The sequence below is a fragment of the Chaetura pelagica genome, unplaced genomic scaffold (genome assembly GCF_000747805.2).
Source record: "Chaetura pelagica isolate M959 unplaced genomic scaffold, ChaPel_1.0 scaffold135, whole genome shotgun sequence".
In the NCBI taxonomy this organism is placed as follows: domain Eukaryota; kingdom Metazoa; phylum Chordata; class Aves; order Apodiformes; family Apodidae; genus Chaetura; species Chaetura pelagica.
This window is the reverse complement of record NW_009953649.1, coordinates 5,216,945-5,223,361: the sequence shown is the minus strand read 5'-3', so window position 1 is coordinate 5,223,361 and position 6,417 is coordinate 5,216,945. Positions and strand designations below refer to the sequence as shown.

At 39.0% G+C, this 6,417-nt stretch overlaps 1 protein-coding gene across 1 annotated transcript in view; it reads left to right on the top strand.

Moving 5' to 3' along the window:
- The window catches only part of AGPAT4 (1-acylglycerol-3-phosphate O-acyltransferase 4), a 56,320-nt gene that overhangs the window by 831 nt on the left and 49,072 nt on the right, over positions 1–6,417 (top strand). The gene's annotated exons all lie outside the window — the stretch shown is intronic.

Below are 6,417 nucleotides of genomic sequence, written 5' to 3'. Positions count from 1 at the left end.
GTTCAGCAGATGGCTTTTCTTCCAGTGTTACTGATGTAGTCTTCAGTGTTTGCACCACTGGAAAAGGTGGTGTTGAGAGACTTCTTTCCCATTGTTCTCAGAATAATCTCTTGGTTAAAGATAGTTATTTCAGCTTTAAAGCAGAGCAAGCTAGCTTTGATAAGCATCACCCTCATCTAAGTGATATTTTAAAAGGGAAAATGATAGTTAATTAAAATATGTACTTGGAAGAACTGAAGAATGCAGAAGACTGGTTAATCAAAATGGATGTGTTTTGGTAGTAGTGTATGTGTTAGATAATGCCTTTTGGGGGCTGTTGGTGTGCTAACTAATAAATAACAAGTAGAGTCTGTATGAGTCTGGTGAAAGTCATGGGAACAGCCAACAGTTTGAAGCAATGAAGATTAGCCTTGAAAAATGTAAAGAGGCATGTGCTTTGCAATGGTGACAAGCATTATGTTGCTTTGAGTGTCTGGTGCAGCTTGAGTAACCAAGTCAACTGAACAGTGAAATAGAGGGGAAAGGTTTACATTAAGAATGGAATGAAAGCTGCAGCTGTGTTTAAATTTTGCAAGTTCAGTCAGTTTCCATTTGATGTTATAAGTAGAGATAAATGATTCTATAAAATCAGGAGAGAGCATCTAATCTTTGACACTATGCTCTTTGGAAAAACTTTCTGTATCCCAAATAGTGGTGGTGTTTTCTTCTACTCCTTTTCTTCTTATCTCTTTTCTAATACAAGAACATAATATTCTCACTTTTCCATGTGTGATGTCTGCTGTCACACTGCACATGGGAAGCTAAACTGCTGTTGTAATTAATAACTTGTTCTCACTTCAGTAGTCCAGCTTGAGTTGGGGGTGCTTATCTGTTAATGTGAATCAAACCAGACTAGCTCAAGTAAAAGTACTCTCAGAATCATAGGATCATTTAGATTGGAAAGAACACTTTATGATGGAATCCAGCCATAAAACCTAACACTGCCAAGTCTGCCTCTAAACCATGTCCCTAAGTGCCACATCTACAGGTCTTTTAAATACCTCCAGGAATGGTGACTCAACTACTTCCCTGGGCAGCCTGTTCCAGTGCATGACAACCCTTTCCATGAAGAAATTTTTCCCAATATCCAGTCTAAACCTCCCCTGGCACAACTTGAGGCCATTTCCTTTTGTCCTATCACCTGCTATTTGGGAGAAGCAACCAACACCCACCTCGATACAAGCTCCCTTCAGGTAGTTGTAGAGATTGATAAGGTCTTCCCTCAGCCTCCTCTTCTCCAGTCTAAACAATTCCAGTTCCCTAAGCCACTCCTCGTAAGACTTGTACTCTAGACTGTTCAGAAGCTTCATGCCATAAAATGGCTGTATGGTGTAACTGTTGTTTGGTAGTTGAGGACATGTAGCTCTGTGAGCTGTTATTTCTCTACTGTGAGTAAGGGCAACAACACTACAGCTTCTCACCATAACCAGTGCCAACCCAGAAGGCTCAAGCCATAGACTTCAAACTTCATCATTGGAAGTTAGAGAAGGCGTATAAACCTGATTTCTGATTTGAATCTACGGTGGAGAGGATTAACTTGAGCAGCAACTTGCTTTTAATGGAACAGAGCAGGTGTAATGACACAGACCAAATTACCTTTAATAATTGGTCTTGAGAAGTTTTCGTCTTTCTTCAGGCCAATCATGAGGCAATTCCTGGGTTGGTCAGATAGGGCGAGTTCTGTTTCCATACTAACCTGGTTCGTAATGTACTAGCATTGGGGAGAACTTTTTAATGACAGTGTTGCAAACAAAAAAAAATCGATTATGATAAACTGCCATTTTTTTCTACCAAAACCTTTTTTGAAATTTGAGTTGGGTAAATATTTTAATTGCAAACTGGAAGCCTTGTTCAGCTGTTCTTCTGCTCCCTAAAGGGTGTGTTAGCCATTCACCAGATTACCATTTGTGTTGTTTTTATATCTCCAAGTTACTTTTCATGTTTTACAATGTATAAACTCTTCCTGTTTGATCCTGTTTTCCAATCTGATTGTTTTGTTGTGTTTTAAGTTAAAAAAACAAAACAAAACAACAAAGCCCAGAAAACCAAACCAAACCAAGGAAAACACAGACACACAACTTTTTCTAACACTTAGAATGTATTTTCTGGTTCCAAGTGACTGGTTCAACAGCCAGTTAATCCCCCTTATTTTTTAAAATGGCAGTCCTGATAAACTCTTCCTGATACTGAACTCCACAGAGTGCACCTCTAATACGGAAATTTAACACTGCAAACCTCAACAAGATGGCAGCAGTAAAAATTTTAAAAATAAATATGCTTGGAAGATGGCATTAGAACAAAGGTTGGACAAGCAATCAATCTTATATTTTATTTTTAAATAATTTAGGAACATCTTGTCCTCAGTCTCTTTTTCCAGAAGACTGAGAGCCAAGATGTAAGCCAAGGAAGGAAACAGTGTGCAATACATCCTAGTTCTCATGGATGCTCATTGTGCCTGAATTGGAAGAGGTTGAAATACATTTTCCTCCTCTGCCTTGTTTGAGGACAGCAAAACACTACAAAGGATACACATGGCTTTTCTTCACTAACTTATAAAGTTGGCCAAACACACAGAGGGAACAGGTTTTCTTGGGTATTAGTGCCATATGTGCATGTGGCTGCATAGCTTGCTGGCACAGTGGGAAAATGGTTTGTACTCCCTAAGCCGGTTTGTGCTTGATATGCTGGTACAGTGCTACCCTGTGGTGAGCAGGGTGTGCTGGACTCCCTCTGACTGTTTGGGACATAACACTGCCACGTACCAAGGCTATCAGAATGGGGCATACTCATACAGGACAAAGGGCCTTTTTAGCAGTGCTGCATATATTTACTAAGGAAGGTATTTGCCTGTCAATGGAGCTGTGGTTGATAATTGCCCTCTTGCTGACACTGTGTTGGGGGAAAAACTAAGTTCTTGTGCTAAGATCCAACTTATGCTGACAGGGTGAGTGGCAAAACTGGCTTCCTGCTGGCTCTCTGCACAAGATGAACTTCCAAAAAACAAAAGATCTGCCAACAATGGCACAATCGTGTGGACAGGTGCATAAGGGCATTAAACAACTGACTTAGCTTCTAATCTGCCTTCATAAATAAGTTATAATAGTACTAATACCTATTCTTGTGTTATGAAAGGGGTGTTATTTCACCTCTGGGTAAAATTACACCATGTAGGCTACAGTTTGTAAATTCCTCTGAATGGGAAGCCCTTCATGTTGAAAGAAGCTCATTGACTGCAATAAAAAGGAAGATGGAAACTGATTCTTCTTATGACTGAGCTTTCTAGAAACAAAACCAGAAGAAATTGAGAACTCCTTCAAGTTCATAATCTTGGCTGACTGTTATGACACAGTAAGGCTGATTCTTTCTGTGTGCAGCTGTATGGTTTGCAGTGTGAGAATTGGGCATCCAAATAAGGCTCTGTGGTAGTGGTGGGAACATGTTAATCCCTAAGTTTACTTTGTTTCCCTGCTGCAACCCACTGCTCACTGGGGTTCAAAGAAGCCCTCGGCATTTTTGCTTATTTGTACCAAGGTGCTACTGAGGCATAGTACTTGGGCTTGGAATTGCCCTGACTCGGGTGCAGAACCCTTGCACTTGGTCTTGTTGAAATTCATATGCTTTACACAGGTCCACCTCTCAAGCCTGTCAAGGTCCCTCTGGATGGCCTCCCTTTCCTCTGGGTCAACCATACCACACAGCCTGATGTCATCAGCAAACTTGCTGAAGTTGCACTCAATCCCACTGTCTGTGTCGCCAACATTCTTTAGTTTTAATTAAAAAGCAAAATCAATTATTCTTTGTAATGTAGATGTACCAAAAAAACTTTTGTAGGACAATTAGGGGTGTTTTTGTTGCCTGTTTGCAATGTTGTTTTGACTAATGTGTACAAAATTACTTTTTCTCAAGTGGTATTTACTCATTTAAGCTTTTGTTTTCATTCCACACACCAGATCCCTACAAATCCACTGCTAAAGGCAATTAAAAATGTACAAAGAAATGCTAAGGGAAAATTGGAGGGTAGATTTGATAGTCATGCAAAGAGAAAATTTTGGTTTGAACCTAGGCCTTCTTGTTTTCCCTCAAGCCATACATGGGGATGATTGTAGAAATATACTAAGGAAATGCTCACGTTAGTTTTAATGTGGATAAACTCTGCTACTGAGGTAAAGATAGCTATGGTAGCATGGGGATCTGTGTAGGCAGGAGCCCAAATACCTACCAGAATGGTGAAGTGTTTTTTGGAGCCTATACTGAGCTCCATACGGCTGTGGCAATTTTATTCTCAGCACTTGGGCAACCTTGGGTATCCCTAGGCAAACTGGTGCCATACGTGTGTCGTGCTTGTAAGTTCCAGTCATCAGTGTTGATCATTGAGCTGTGTACGGTAATGATTAGCTTTCCCTAAAAGCTGCCTTTGTTAGAAAGATATAATTGAATCTTTAAATTCTTTTGCTCTCAAAAAATTAATATTGGTATATCCTGTGTGACAGATTTTGTTAAATATAAAGTGTGCTTGGAGAAGAGAAGAGTGTATATATGTGTCATTATACAGTGATGTTGAATTTTCTAACTTGCTTTGTCTTCCCTTCTTTACAAGCAATACAGTAACATCCTTAGCATTAAAAAAAATCTAGTGAAAAACGAGCAAAGTGACAGGAGTGATCTCACCTTTTGTTACTAGCAAGGACAATATAATGTGAGAAAGTAGTATCTAAGTTACTGAAACCATCAAATCAAGGGCAGCAGGAGGTATTCCTCTGATTTAAAAACAATATACGACAAGTTATGAACTCTGTAGCACTATATTATTAGCTTGTGCAGCTAAATTGCCTTAGAGTGTTAAAAAAATTAATTTAATGTAGGGTGAAACTGTACTCCAATTTTAAACAGTTTCTGTATCTAAATTTTATGACTTTAAGCTTCTGTTTTTGTTTGCCCAAAGCATATTAGTAGTCAGCAGTGCTGCAAAGAATTCTCTGGATTGTACCTCTCCTGAAAACATGTCTGTTGGGAAACAAAATATATTAGTGTATGTTCACAAAATAATGCTGAAAAATTAGTAGATTAAATGTTTCAAGCTATGAAGTACACTGCAGTCTGTATTGGTGTGTTTTCCAGCTCTTCCTTGCTTCATTTGGAGGTCTGAGTCATCATCTAAGGGCAGGGGACTAAAAGTAGACTTTGGGATGTATGCCATGATTCTGAAATAGGAAACTCTTGATTCTTTAAGTCATAAGCTGTATTACACCATTCATAAAATCAGTCAGAATCCATTTTAGGGATAGCAGGGCAATCACACTATTTTTCTTTGTGGATGTGATTTTGAAACATTTTCTTTTTGTTGCTGAGTATTCTCATATCATATGATAGCATGCATCCCAGTATCCTGCTGCTGAATTGTCTGAGATACTGTTCCACAATCTTGTGTGTGCATGACCACATATGAGCATCCACAGTTTCCTTCTGGTAGATCACATTTCCCTTTTGAAGCCTTCCAAAACATCCAGGTAGATCTCTTATCATGCTGAAATGAGTTTTGTCCTCAAAAAGTACTAGTTTCCTTTGGTTTGACAATGTAGATGTTTTGTTAGAACAGAAATAATCTACTCTAAAGTGTGATCATCTCTAATTCATTAACGCCTTCTTCCAGTCAGCTTCCTAATACCCTGTTATACCTGTTGCATGCATGCTGGTTATCTGTGCAGTTTTCCACTGAGGTCAAACCTTGAACTTCTCTACTTTAATTTGGAAAGACTGAAGAAGCCAATCACTGCAGCAGGTTCTTCATTATTTTGCTGGTAAGAGTAAGACAATATGTTTGTTTTCTGCATTCATCACAGCTTGCACTCCCTTTTTTCCAGATTGTATTCCAGAATTGTATTCATCACTATGAATAAGTCCTCTGTAGTCCATACATATTTACCCTGCTGCCATAAAATTGCTGTATCAACTAGTAACAGTTCAGTCACTCTCATTTTATGCCACTTGCAGGCATTGTTATCCATAGTGGTTCAGGTATTGACAATGAGCTGATTGCAGTCCTGATGTGTGAGCGTAGTGCTGTTCTGTTCATGAATGTGTGTTTGAATGGTATCTGTGCATGACCTTTAACAGTTTCTAATTCAACCTAAAAGGATGTGGTCTGTTATGACTAGCTCTTAGTTGGGGAGAAAGGGACTGCTTCCTAGGAAATGGATGTGAAAAAAATCTCAATACTGATGCTTTCTGTCAAGGAGTGGAGAAGAGCTAGAGAGGCACTTAGTCTAATCTTTAATGAAAGAGCATTTTCACTGTCGCTTCATACTATTTTGCTGTTGCTGGAGCCTTTGTAGTGGTTGCTTATCTTAATTTTCCTTTTTTTTTTTTTTTCCCCTTTTT